The sequence below is a fragment of the Cuculus canorus genome, chromosome 1 (genome assembly GCF_017976375.1).
Source record: "Cuculus canorus isolate bCucCan1 chromosome 1, bCucCan1.pri, whole genome shotgun sequence".
In the NCBI taxonomy this organism is placed as follows: domain Eukaryota; kingdom Metazoa; phylum Chordata; class Aves; order Cuculiformes; family Cuculidae; genus Cuculus; species Cuculus canorus.
Genome location: NC_071401.1, coordinates 139090591 through 139105203, shown reverse-complemented (window position 1 = coordinate 139105203; position 14613 = coordinate 139090591). Strand labels below are relative to the sequence as shown.

The 14613-nt window shown below is 36.7% G+C and overlaps 1 protein-coding gene across 25 annotated transcripts in view; it reads left to right on the top strand.

The window, feature by feature from the left end:
- The window catches only part of PLEKHA5 (pleckstrin homology domain containing A5), a 170762-nt gene that overhangs the window by 65292 nt on the left and 90857 nt on the right, over window positions 1-14613 (top strand). The window contains exon 1 of one of the 25 annotated variants that reach the window (XM_054057487.1): window positions 13242-13260. The exons of the other annotated variants lie outside the window; for them this stretch is intronic. The gene's annotated coding sequence lies outside the window, so the exon portion shown is untranslated. Of the gene's footprint in view, window positions 1-13241; window positions 13261-14613 lie in introns of those variants that run through there. 25 annotated transcript variants of the gene reach the window in all.

The following is a 14613-nucleotide window of genomic DNA, read 5'->3' as shown; positions in this document are numbered from 1 at the left end:
GTGGAGTTACGTTTCACAAGCATGATCTAAATTGATTTTTCCAAATTAAAAAGAAACTTCATCTACTCATTTTAAAAGAATTGGCTGTGATGGCAGCATTGTGTCTGTGATTTTATGGAAAACTAAAGGCGGCATTATTAATTCTTTTTATATGTATGTAGTATAAGTTGGGAAACAGAGATGACAAAGTGAAAACCTAAAGTGTTTTACATTTTTATGATTGGGGCTTTTTTTCAGTCTTCCGCTTGTTTGTACCAAGGGAGTGGAAATGGTAAGGAGTTGGCTGTGTCCTTGCTGAACGAGCTGAGAAGTTCCTCTACATTTTCGAGTACATTGAGGTTTAAAATCAGTGTTAGATACAGTCCTGTCAATTTTGGCAGATTTTAGGCATGAATATACTATGTCATTGCAATTCAATAATTCATAGGTATTTAGTGGGAATGTGTATCAATAAAAACTTAGAAAATAGTTTTGTATAAAGGAGTATTGGGAACTGTACATTTCCTATAAGGCAACTAAGAGTAAAAAATTTCTTTCATAGGTCAGACTTTCCAGCCCCCCAAAAAGCATGGGGAGAGAGGGGGGGAAATAAAAGAAAAAAGCATAGGGATATGTCTCAAAACAGTGCATAAGTTTTAAATTTTTCCATGTTTTCGGCCCAGTATGACATCTTTTGCCTTATGGATGTGCAGAGACTTCAGTGCAGTTCGTGTCATGTGATACTTTCTTGTCCCAAACTCTTAAGAACCAAAAGTTTCCAAGTTCAATAGTTTCCTATTTATAGAAATTATTAATCAGTATTTCAGTATTTAAAGTTTATTTACAAATCTGTCCTTCTTTATTTATACTTCAGATCCTTCCTTTGCTTCTTTTGTCTTTACATATAATTATGTGGGCAGTTTTTTTCAAGGGAATGACATAGGCATCATAACTTAACCATGTTGGTAGTTAATGTTTCTTTTATGTGAAGATTAACATATGGTCAATTAAATAAAGACATTTTCAATCAGTGAAAACATCATGTTTGGTGACAAAACTATGTAACACCCTTAGTGGAATGACCTTCAGGGTTTTAATAGAACAATATTTGCCATGGAGTCTTTTTACAGGGGTCTTGTGGAGTTTTGGTTTTTGATTTTTGGGGGGGAATATTCCAAATTAAATGTTGACCCATGATTAGTGTAAAAACAAAAAAAACAAACAGCTGTATTGCACAATTTTAAGTTGTGCTAATTCTCTGTGGCAGGATGTGTTGAGCATATGATGAAGGCTTTTGAGGGAGGAATGTTCTGAGAACCAAGGAATGTGAAAAGTTTTGCAGAACTATCATTAAAAACCAGCAGCTCAGTACAATTTCGAACAATTTCACTAGATGTAAATTTGTCTGATATAAGGCATTGCATCTTACCTGTGAACCCTAAAATAGATTTTTTCTTTATTTCTCAGTACAGTAGAAACTAGTATGAAATTATTTTTTTTTCCTCCTGGAGGAAATAGTCTGAGACATCAAGGTTGTCATAGCCTAGCAGGGAGTGAAAAGGCATGACTTAAACAATGACATTTTCTGTAATGCCATCTGTTTCATCTCCCACTACCCAGTACATTTGTTTTCTCTGTGAGCAAAGAAAAGACAGTTATCTTTAGTAGCCCTCATGTTGAGGCTGTCAAAATAAGTGCTTTAGTACTGCCTTTGAAAGGATCTCAAAGTACAGCATGGTCCTAGCCATAATGTGCTTCCTGCAGGAGCAGCTTCAGGTACCTGCCTGGTAAAGTGGCTGCTGCTCAGTGAATCACAGCAATATTGGCCAGTGGGAGGCAGGATTTGCACAGAGAATGAGGGAGAGAAGAGGTGTCGTGAATCAAGGAAAATAATTCTAAAAGTGATGGAATTTCACCATATCCTTATAATTATATCTTAAAATGTATCTGTCAGAAACATCTGTAAGATGTAGCTGGTTACCGATGGTCACTGATCAAGAGGAAAACTGTCTACTGAATGGCTAACTTGAGCCCCTTGGAATACTCCTGATGCTAAGCAGTTGAGACTTTTCTTAACTTTTCTAGACCTCATGAGTTTGATTTCTAGAGACGTTACTTGTTAGATTTAGGCTGAATTTAATTTCTAACTGCTTCAATGATCAGAATAGATTGAGAACGTTCCCCAGAACCTGCTGTTGCATCATTAGCATCTCACAGTTTCAGTTGCATTTAGTTGCTTTAATGATGGGGAGTATTTTATACCATGATAGTACAAAGTGGAAATGGAAACAGAGATTTACTTAACTGAGGTCATACAGAAAGTCTAAGGAAGCAGAAAGTGAAGCCAAAGGGCATATCCCTTATGCAATTAACTTGATGCTGTGATCCCTGAATGACTGTCAGTGAAATACCTCAGGTACTCAAATGCATGTCAGTGCAAAGCTGCACCTGGCTTCATAGGAAGAAAACCCAGAAAGCCTTTTTGCTCATGAGGCTGAACTGCTTTTTTGAGATTATATCTACCAGCTTTGTGTTCTCATCTAGAAATACCAGATGACTCTCAGCCCATTCATAAGCAGTGTCTTAACACTGCCCTGTAACGTGGTAAATTTGAGGTCCTCACTTCATGAACATGGACCCCTGAACACCAGGATATTCTCCTCAAGTCCTTTAGTGATTCTCATTTGCAGGATATCTTGAGGGTCATAATTTATTCCATTGTATACAGGTTTTTTTGTTAACATGTCTGTGTTGAAGTCAAGTAAGAATGGTTTAGATTTTGTTTCAACAGAGCTTCTAACTGCAATAATCAGAGTTATTAGAGTTATTTGATTTCTTCATTTATTTATTTTTGTTATGGTGACACATGTATTGGAGCAGCAGTGTGTCACCTTTTGACAACTGTGTTGAACCACTGTTGAGAAATTCTGACTGCAATCCCCTCCTCTGTTTTTACATAAATTCTGAAAACTTCTATTGCACCTATATAAAGCTGGGAAAAAGTCTTAGGACTCTGTGAAAGTAATAACGCAGCAGTCAAAGGAATGTAAGCTAAGAAATGTTGGACTCACTGCCGTGTAGATGCATGGAAGTGTGTACGTGTAAGTCTAGACAGTACTTTACATTAACCACCACCACATTTTGGTTTCTCTAACACTTCAAGACTTTCTAGTCCAGAAGGCACTTCAGCTTCCCAGACTGAAGGTTTTCTTCTGTTACTTCTGTAGGTTTATTTAAAAGGTTAAATGAAAATGGTAGAGCCAGATCCTTGAAGGACATTAGATGAAAAATATTCTTATTAGTTTTAAAGTGTTTCCAGCTGGTTCTCTGCAAAGCTTTGATATCCCTGTGGCATTGAGGGAAAGTTTACAGTTGAGAAGATTGGACCCTTTTTTTCAGTGAAAAGCATTTCAGTCTGTCTGCAAGTAGTATACATTTTTTTTTCTCTATTTAACTTGTGGGACCTCTTGCACACACGAATAGCATTCTTACTGCTAAAAATTTAGACATTGTGACTGGCGGATATGCTTCCAGTTCTCTACAGCTTTCTCTAAACATAGAAGTATAATTAAAGATTAACAATAAAAAATAGCAATAATCAGTAAGATCCTGCTGCTCTTCATCTAGAAAGTAAAACAGTTGAAGACAGTAGATTATTTGCTGACACTGTTTACATTTGTTCTTACTCAGGAGGCAAAAATTATAATTTACAGATGTTATGGTTTAAAGTTACTGGCAAATAACTCTAGCATGTCATCTATGTTAGAAACAGAACCTGAATATGTAGAAGAAAGAAGCTTATAGCTTTTAACTAGATGTTGTTTCAGAGTGTGCCAAATCTTTTATGACACTGGAGATGGTTGCCAGTAATTCTGTTTCTGTCAAAGTATTAAATTCAGGTTTTCTGACAGGCAGTGTTCACTTGTATAACCAATAGATATGGATCATCAGATTTTATTCTGCAAAGAGCTTAAGTGTTTGGAATGTGAATCTTCCTATAATTATTGGGGAAAAAAATGCATCCTCTCAGTCTTTTAATACTCAAATATTTGATATCCTGATTATTTTTGAGATAACAATATTTTGTATTTTATTTGATGTTACCTTAGTGGAGCATGCTCACAGAAACCATGCCAGTGAAGCTAAATAACTGCTATGCATTGGTATGAACACTTCCAAAATTATTTAAAAAGTGGGAGAAAAATTCTTGCAAAGCTGCTTCTCACACCGTTGTCCTGATCCTAAAAGAAAGTCTGCAAAGCGCATTTGATAGGCAAGCGGAGGAAAGAAATTCAGAAATCTATCAGGTCTTAAAACTTATTGACTCAATGATTTTATACTACGTAATTTTCTTGTCCACTTCAGCGAATCTCCCACCACTTTAGTACTTTACACTTTAGGGGAAGAAAAAAGGAATTTAGAAAAAATAAAGATTACTAACAGATCTCACTTCCATCTACCAGACTCTTAATGCTTTTTCTGCTCAGCTAGTCTGATAAACACATGTAATTTCAACTTGGTATGATGGTTTCCAGCTTGCCAAAATCGGTGAGCCTTTATTTCAAGTTTGAACAATGGCTTTTGCTTCGTAAGCTTGACTTGTTTCCAGCATTGTTAGTAGAGGTAACAGAAGATGCTGATCCTCATGTAAACTTTGCCTTGCTGGCTTCAGTGGTGCTCACAGTAATGCCAGTATCCATATTTGACATGATTACTCTTTTGTGGATAGCACTTATGTTACTGACAGAACATATTCTTTCTAGGTGGGTTGGTCAGTTCATTGTTTTATTTCTCAGAAAAAAAAGACAGATGTGAAGGCTGGATAGAACCATTTTGTGACAGTCCAAGGGCTTTGACTTAATTGCATATAAGAACCTCAAAGTATGTGAACATAATGACAGATATTATTTATCTCTCTGTTAAAGAGTTTGTCCAGGAAGTCTTGGAAATCAGAGGGAAAACTCCAGTGTAGGAGTTCTTTATATTCAGTTTAAACCCTGTAACATCTTTTGAGGCTACTTTAACCTATTAGATAGCTTTGAGTTTGTGTACATTGTAAACATTAAAGTTTTAAGTATATTTAAAAGAAGTACAGCATATAGATGATTTTCAATATCAATGTAGAATTTTTGTGCATTGCTTAAAACCTCTGGTAAATGTAAGAATTCCATTTTAAGTTAACTTTCTTAACCTGTACTTCGCTATAATAGGTTCAGTTTGGATCAGTGAGATTTGATAATTAGTTTTATGTACAGTGTGTAAAGTCTTGTTTTGGACCTTTGCATGTGGGTTTAGTGCCTCACCTCATTCAGTGCATGAAATAAGAAAAGCCCTAGGGTTCTTTCTTCTCATTCCTCAAGGTTACTGAAGGTGACTGGTAAGCAATTACAGGATTCTTCAGTTCAAAAATGACACAGGATGTCTCTTGCCCAACCTCCTTCCCAAAGCAAGGTGAGCTCTCTGTTCAGTCCAAGCTCCTGTGTGATGTATTCTGTGTGGTTCTGATAACCCCCAAGGATGGAGACTACAGCCTCTCTGGGCAACCTGTTCCACCACCTGACTCTCCAGTAGGAAGTTTTCCTTCATGTCATCTGGTTTTTGTTAACATCTGTTGTCTCTGAATCTCTGGCCATGACACTTGTCATCAGGCTTTCAGTAATATGTCAGTATCCTTGCCTGCAATTTTGAAATTTTAGTGTTAATGTTTGTGGATACTCATGTTGCATTACTCCGTTACACAATTGCTTAGTTTAGTAGGTTTATTAAACAGTTACTGGACTTTACACCTCATGTCCCTAATGCTTTTCCATGGCTTTTGGCTTCCTTGCATTGAATTCAGATTTGTAAGACTCTTAGGTTAAAAGTCATTTTCCATTAGTGGTGTAGAAATTGTAATTAGAGGTCACTTAGTTTTTAGATGAGGCTAAGTGGCATACTAGATACCATGAATATAAGCTAGAAATATTTGAATTGAAGTCTGCTACTTTCATAAGTATTTACTGTATCTAAAGTAATTCATCAAAGTTAGACTGAATGTCAGAATTATTTTTTTAAATACTCATTTGGTTCACCTTTCAGAAAATACTGTTCTTAATATGCTGACATTTTTAATGTTTTTAAGTTTTCTAAAACTTCTTGAAGCTTATGAGAAAGGTTACATCAGGATGCTGATAAGAGTAGGCAAATGATATCTGTGTGACAGCAGCTTTCCATGATTTTTTTTGACAGAAGATTGCTACTAATACTTCTATCAAAGATATATTTAAAAATGGCATTTTTTCTTTATCATAACCTGAGAAAAAGGCTGTGAGCTTGTATTTTAGATAACTTCGAAATCTGTTTTCATTATCAAGGACCTTATCAGTTCTTAAAAACTTTTTTGTATAAATGTCTAAAACTTTGTTGTATAAATGTATGCTCCAGATGAATGTTGATTTAGACTGTCCACTTTTGTAGAACAAAAATGTCCATTAAGTAATAGAATTTTTCGATTTGAAGAACCTTTAAGAACAGTGTTTTATGAGCAAGTGATGCTTCTTTAATGGCCTCCTTCTGGATTAATTTTTTTTTGCCACTGGGGGGAGCAGAAGACTTGTCACAGGCTTCAGGGAATGGAATAAGGATGTTTGTCTTCTCTCTGAAGATTCGGGTCTTAGCGCTGAGCTGTGGGAGACTGTGGGTCTTTCATGTCTGGCACACGCTTGAAATCTGGTTTACATTGAATAAAATTCCTAGACAATCAGGTTTCATGATTGCTTTTTTCCAAAGTGTTACAGTCTGAATTTGGAGTGTGGAAAATGGAGGGGAAAAAATAGCAACTACATTATTAGTAGTAAGAGAAGTAGATTGTGACTGCTGTAGGCTTAGATAAAGTGCTAAAATTCTTCTCTGAAATTTTTGTTGCAGCTGTGCATAACAGCAAGCTGTCTCAGCATTAGTGCAGTGTAAGAGACTACATCACTTGGATTGACATGCAGTTTGCTTTATTTAACAGAAAATGCTGTAGCTGAGCAATGTATATATGTAATTTCCATTTATGTGTGTGTGGCTGTTGCTTTAACAGACTTCTGCTTTAATCCTAGTCTTCCAGAAGTAAATAAAATGCTGTTTCCTTTCTTTCAAAGTGTTGGAAGGGAGGAGACAATTTACTTTTCATTGTTTCTATTAATTTTAAATGCGTAGAATCAAAGGCTCTTTACCTGTAGAAATACTACGAATATGTTATTCTAGAAAGACTAGCAACTGTAAATGCTGTTTATTCCAAAACTTATTTAGGGTTTGCTCTCAAGTGTTTGTATGTCAATGTAATTGAGAAAGTGTCCCATAGGTTGTTAAGGCTTTGCCGTCGCTGCTGAGGTTGCTGGACTGGTAATGTTTGTGCTTCTTGTAGGTTCTATTACATATCTCTAATCCGCTTGAAGTTTGCGGCAGAACAAAACATTCAGTTGCAAAACAAGGTTGGGCTTTCCCTTTGGAAAAACTGGTACTGTCTTTTCTACCAACAGCAAGCAGTCAAAATTCTTCAGAATTCATTAATATTTTTGTTCATGATGTACAGAGCTTAAAGCAAGCAGAGCAAGCTTAAAGAAATGCTAGAGCAACGCGTCAGTGGTTTCAGACACAGATCTATGGCAGTTTTGTGGATATAGCAGAAATAGCAGAAGCCAGCTAGTAGACCCTAGAGCATACCAGCAACCTGGGTTTGGTTGCAGCCAGGACCACTCCCCCACACTTTTATTGTTTTGTTTTTGTTTCTGGTTTTATTTTTTTTTGTTTGGTTTTTGTGTTTTGGTGGGGGGTTGTGTTTGGGGGTTTTTTTTTTTTTTTGTTTTGTTTTGGTTTTTTGTTTTTTGTTTTTTTAAATAGGACGTTCAGTTACAAGTTATTTTCTAACTGGTATTTGAAATAGCTACACATTCTTATCCTAGAAACATAGTTTTATAAAAAAAAACCCAACTTCAGCCTTTTATTCTAGGAATCCTGTAATCTAGGCAATATTTTTCTACTTATTTTACACACATGTAATGAAAAAAAACAAGTGCTGCACTTCACGAAAGCCCAAGATTTAAATAAACCTTGCCCACGTTGCTATGAACAACCAGGCATTTGGAACCCCTTTTTTCAGCTGCGCTTAACTGTCATTTAAAAATAAGTAACTCATGCATGTTAACACTTGTCTATTACTATCCACACAATCCAATCCATGTCATCTGTTACTCAACAATTGCAACAGACTGCTTCTTTAAGAAATTCCTTCAGTAACTGGGAGAGGCTTTTCCTGTTCTGTGTTAAGTGAGCATCATTAAAATCTCTTCTCTTAAGAGTTTCATGGTCTAGTGCAGAGGAGCAGCTTGTAGTTTTCTTTTTCCTCTTGTTCTAGAGCAACACATCAGTGGTTTCAGACACAGATTTACGGCCATTTTGTGGATGTAGCAGAAATAGCAGAAGCCAGCCAGTAGATGGGGAGGACTGAAGGGTAGTTGGAAACAGCCATTGTGGGTGTATCGAGGAAAAGTCTTGCTTGACCAGCCTGCCTGCCTTCTACAATGACTGCCTCTTCAAGTGAGAGGAAAACCAGTAGGAGCCCCTTACTTTTAGCAAGGCTTTAGATGCAGTCTCGTGTAGTATCTTTGTATCCAAATGAGGGGCTACGGATTGGTGATGGACTACAAAACCGATTGCACAATTGGGCCTCATCAGCAGCAATCAATGGTTTCACATTTTAGACAGGTCACTGTTGACAAGAAGTATTTATTGAAGTTGATACTGGGGATGAAAGTATTTTGGCACTCGTCAGCAAGTTGGGCAGTGAGGCAGAATGCACCATCAGCAAGTTCCTGCATAACACCACCCATGTGAGGAGGAATCGGTATGCTGGAGGGCTGGGCGGCCATTCGTAGGGACATCTTCAAACTGGATGAATGAGCAGACTGGAACATGCTGAAGTTTAGCAAGGGTAAATGTGCCAGGTGAAAGAGCAGCATCCTGATAAATGGCCTGTGGATCCTGGTGGGCAGCAAGCTGAATGTTAGTGTTATGCTGTAATGGCTAACCATGTACTGAGCTGCCTTAGCAGGGGTGGTGATTATTCCCCCTCAATTTATCACTTTTGAGGCCATCTCTGGAATAAACGTGTCCAGTTTCAGTTGCATCACTATGAGTGAGCGAAAGAGATGAACATGATTACAGGGCCAGGGCATGTGATGTACAAGAAGAGGCTGAAAGGGATTAGTGTGTTTAGCCTGAAGAAAAAAGGCAAAAGCAGGTCCGTAACTGCAGTCTTACATTACCTATATGACCTTTATAGAGGAGACAGACTCTCTTCAGAAATGCACAAAGAAAGGGTAGGAAGAAACAGTCAAAAATTGCAATGAGAGGTTAATTGCATAATCGCATTTTAAGAGATTAAAATAAAAATAAATAGTAAAAAAAACAAACCACAAAGCTGTTGAGCACAGACAGGCTATGGAATCATAATTCTTGAAGATTTTTGAAAGTCAGCTGGACAAGTGCCTTTGCAACTTGATCTGATATCTGAACATGAAGTTGAATTTGATGACCACCAGAGGTCTTGTCCAACTTGTATTTTTGTAGGAGTCTTGCTTATAAAGAGAATCTTTTTGATTTAAAGTTTTTATATAGCGTAGCTTATAGGTGGGGTTGTCATGTGGCCATCTGTACATGTGTGCCCAGAGCAATTTTATTTTTGCTGCTCCTTTGACCCAGTTATGTTGTTTTCTCTTTATACTGGCTTGACTGAAAAACAAAATAATTCTTCTTCGTACTTGAAAATAGCAAATTAGATTTACTGGAACAGTCCATAACTCTCCAGGATAGTATGCTCCACAGTGACAAATTGTGACCAGTTGTCCTACTCTGATTTAGATTTTCAGGATTAATCTCAACTATCTTACATTTTTATGTTATTAAACTATTTTTATATTGCTTCAGCACTGGGTGCAATCTCAGTTTGCAGGCCATTTAGAAGCGGGGAGTTAAGCTTTTTGCTCTGTAGTGACTATTGTCATTTTTTACAGAAATAAAACTGGAAAATAGCAGGAAGTTGGTCTAATTTAATACTAGGGTTGTTTTCTCATTCGGAATTAGGCCTTACCTCTGAGACGTGATAAGCTACCATGTCTCAAAATTGATAGTTCTCTCTTTCAATGGTTGGTCATGCTTGTCTTTGGACATCATATGCTAATGCGTTATCAGTGAAGTCTGAAGTTACAGATGTAGGCTATTAATGAAACTTAGATTCTTCTGGAAATAGCGCAGCTTTTACAAAGAGAAGCATTAATGCCATGGAGCTAACAAGGGATTGATTACTTCTATAAAGCTTAGCATATGCTAACAAAACAGGAGGAAAAGTTTGCCAACTTAATTTCTAGCAGTGGATCAATTTTGTGTATGAAATGTGCAAACAAGTGAGGAAGGGAAGCATAATCTCTAGTCCTGGCCTCCTAACATGTGACTAATGGTAAAACTCTTCAATTTTCTAAATAATTTCTGGCTTGTTAATTTTTTACTTCAAGTCTTGTATGCCATACCCTTCTGTAAACACCTCTGCTCCAGACTTCTGTCATTCTAAGTGCAACAAGATTGTTTAAAAATAGATCACGTGTCTTAAGGTACATTTTGAAGCTAACCTCTTTCTGACACAGAAATTATATGGTCTCACACATTAACACATTAACATGACCAGCCTCATTTTAAAACTTTATATCAATTTACGTACCTCAGACAACTTTTATGTTTGTTGTAGCCTCGCGCATTATTTACACCCTAGTGTTTTATCTGTACAGCTTAAATCATCTTTATGTACTCTAGTCCTGTCCTGCTTCATAATGCTTGACCAGGTGAGGCTTGTTCCTTTAATCTTCTGTCTTAGAGTGAATGCTCATTCTGGTAAACTTTTATTTTGATTCCAGATTAAATAATTGGTATAATTAACTGACAGTTACATTACTTAATCATTTTCTGATTCTACTGTCTTTTAACCTTTCGTAGATCATGGATCTATTAGAAACAGGACCAAAAAAAATCATTAAGAAGTGCAGACTCTCCATGGTTTATCATAGAAGTAGCCACAAGACACAGAGTTGGAGATATCGGGTTAGAACCATCTGCATACAGGATGCCATTCCCATTCCTGTCCATTTTTTTAGCAGGTATTTTGTTAGTTAGGGGTGTCACATTTGTACTTCTGAGTTTTGTTCCCCCACAGTTACTTTTTCCTCTTAATTTCTTTCTGTATGAAACTCATCTGTTTCTCATATTTTATCAAATATAGCTCATACTTCTGATTCCCCTTGGCTTTGTTGCAAGCAGACTTAATTACGTATGCCTCTCTTTTTAGTTACTAATGAAAACACTCATTTTAAGTCATTCCTCTGAACAGGACTGAATTCTGGCTGTAGTCTTCTGTGCAGTTGGTTCCTGGTTTTGCGTTTGGCTGCTTTTCTTTAACCAGTTTCTTCCCTGCCCCAATGCCAACCTGTTCCCATGCATTTATTTCTGTAAGTTCATTCTGCCTCCCAGCTCCTATGGTTTCACATGGAAAACTGAGAGAGAGTATTACTCAGGTTTTGGTCCCTATCTCTGCTAACTCACTTTTAACCCTTTTCTGACTCCACTCCAGTTCTGTTTCTTTTTCAGTCCTTATTATTTCTATCAGAAGAGTGGTTTTAGTGTCTAGCTTGTGTTGCCATTTCTTTACTTTGAAGGCGTGTGTTTTCTTTGTAGTTTGTTCCTTTACCCTTCTCTTAAAATTTCTCACCTTTGTCATGCTGGATTGTTTGTAAAAAGTAGTGATTTATCTTGTGAATCTAAAACCTTTTGCTGCAAGATTCTTCTCTTTATAGGTCACAGATAATTTCGCAAATCAAAACATCAAAAAATTTCAGGCCTTTTTTGTGCTGTAAGGTTTGTGCTGCCCTCATTGTAGTTGACTGAAGGCAGTACTGTCCTGTACAGTGCCCCCATTGATTACTAACCAGCTCTAAATAAGCACATTGTTTCAGGACTGTTGAAAATGTGGGCTGCCATATTTAAAAATGTGTGACATTAGTGCAAAAACTTTCATTAGGATAATCTTTGAATATCTAATAGGAAACGTACCTGTTCATATTCTAGTTTAAATTTTGGCATTTGTAAAAGACCACAGCTGTCCCTGCAACTGAAAGTCTATTTTTTTACTTTTGCAAAAGTGATTTTTGCTTACCACATAACTTATTCATGCTGTTCATATCATTTTTGCTTTATAGAATTAAAGTAGAATCTTAGTCCATAGTTTTTCTTTCCTGTATAGGAATTTCCTTCACTACTTCTATTATGATCATTCCTTTCCTTTCTGTGGTGTTCTTCACAGTGTGTATAGCTTTGTGTCCTGCATTAGTAGTTTGGATGCATCCATTTTGGTATCAAATTTCCTGATCTTAGCACACAAGGATTACGTTTTTGCTGATTTTTTTTTTCATTTTTTTTTCTTCTTTCAGTTTCCTAGCCTTTTGTTTGCAGATGGAATTAGTCAAATGCTTTCTGAGGACCTTAAAGTACAGTCCAGTGTGCTTACTCCCTGTGACAGGAATAAAGTATGCAGGATGCTAGAAAGGATAGCGGGCAAATGTAGGGGCAGAAGGAGGCCAGAGAGTAAGAAAGGTGGCCTGGCTGAGGGCCGCAATGTGGAGTTGAGAACTTCTGAGCTGGATTAGCTGGAGCTTTGTAAAAAGAAGCCCAGTGCTGTGGTGATCTCTGCTAGACTTTGCTCTTCCCCTCCAGCTCCGGAAGTGTTTTATGAATATTGCTTCAACAAATAAAAGCTTTGCAGGTTGAGGATAATTAGAAGAGCATATTTAGATACCATAGCCAGCATCTGTTCTTTTCCCCTTTCTGACTGTAACATTTTGTCTAACCTCCTGATATGCTCTTAAAAATCTTTACTATTAGCTCCTGTTGAAACTTGAATCCTGTTAAATGTTTTGTCTTCCATCATCTAGAGGTAGAGATTTTATTGGTAGAAGAGGGTCGATAATTTGGAGCTGCAGTAATGATAATTTGGAGCTACAGTAGCATTACAGAAGTATCTGACATCACTCCAGTGTCAGCTTTCTCAGAGGCTGGCAACTCTGACAGCTAAGTTGCTTTTTCTCTTGATCGGGTTGTACAGTACTCATTGGGGAGCAGCTTCCAAGAGAATAGGGTTGTACCTCACATCCTTACTTGTTTTTTTGTTGCTTGTATGTCAAGCTTTTGGTAAAGAATGAATATCCCTGGAGACCGGTGAGTAATTCTCATACATTTTAACTACTGTTTTCCTTCAGACATCATTTTCTCCTTCTTTGGGAAAATGCTTTTAAGAAAAATATAAATCTGGTATTCAGTAATTCACAATAAATCCAAATCAACACACACTGTTTATAGCATTCGAGTTAAGATTTTTAAATACAAACCTAGTTTTAGGTAGGAATTGTTTACTGATTTACTACTTATTGTAACTGTGTGTAAGTTCCAAGATTTTTATTCAGGCATGCTTGTCTGCTAGATCACATGGCTAAGAGATTGAATGTAGCAGGAATTTGAGCTTTTTTAATTAGGTTGCAACAAGCTTGGGAATTACTCTCCAAACAGACATTTGTAAGTTATCTTGTTTTAACATACAGCTCATATGGCAGTGTTAATAGATGACCATCTTTCAAATGCTATTTTTGGGTTTGTATATGCACGTAGAGGGGGGCCAAATAGCAAAACAGATTATTTCCAGTCAATGTGTGTATCTGTATGTGTATCATCTGCCACACTGTATGTTTATTTCTATATGAATGTCATATATGGAGCTGCAAAATCTGTCAGCATAAAAATTATTTTGTGGAAACCAAAAAAACCCACCCACAAAACTGTATCTGGTTGTAGCTTAAGTTTTGAATGCTGAAATACACTTCAGTTTCCACTCTATGGTAACTGTTTTCTCTTTGCAGAAGAAATATAAAATACATGCCTTCTTTCTCCATCCCTAGCACTTAAAGGTCTAATTGTAAAAGTGCTACAATACTGTGACATTCAGAAATCTTGGCAGATTCCAACTTTAAAAGGGTTTTTAGTTTGATATGCTGATAATATTCCATATTAGCTAGAAAATTACAGTACACTTACCCACACAGAGATATTTTGCAAGCGAAGCCAGCGATTTTGCTGTGTCGCTTTGATTTTGGTTTCTTTTGGTGTTTTCTTTAAGGATGACAAGTCTTGATGGATGAATACTTGCGAAAATATTTTATTCATCTGTTTGAAGATTTTGGGGAGTAATGGAGCTCATCTTGGTAAAGGTTCGATACTATTTTCCAGAAGGAAATCATTTCCAGACTGAATTTACATGCTGTCTGAATCAGAGCTGTGGGTAGCTATGTGTATGTTATATCTTAGCTTTCAGAAGCCCGTGCTTAGGATAATTTCATTGATGCATCAAATGACAGTTTTTATGGAAAGGTAGTGTGGTGATCATATATTGCAGTTACAGAATTAATATCATATATTGCAGTTACAGAATTAATATCATATTTATGGTTTATGTGATTTGGCAGATTACTGTTAGCATAAGACTTCCTTTGTAGCTCTGACTTTTCACGTAGGTGGTTG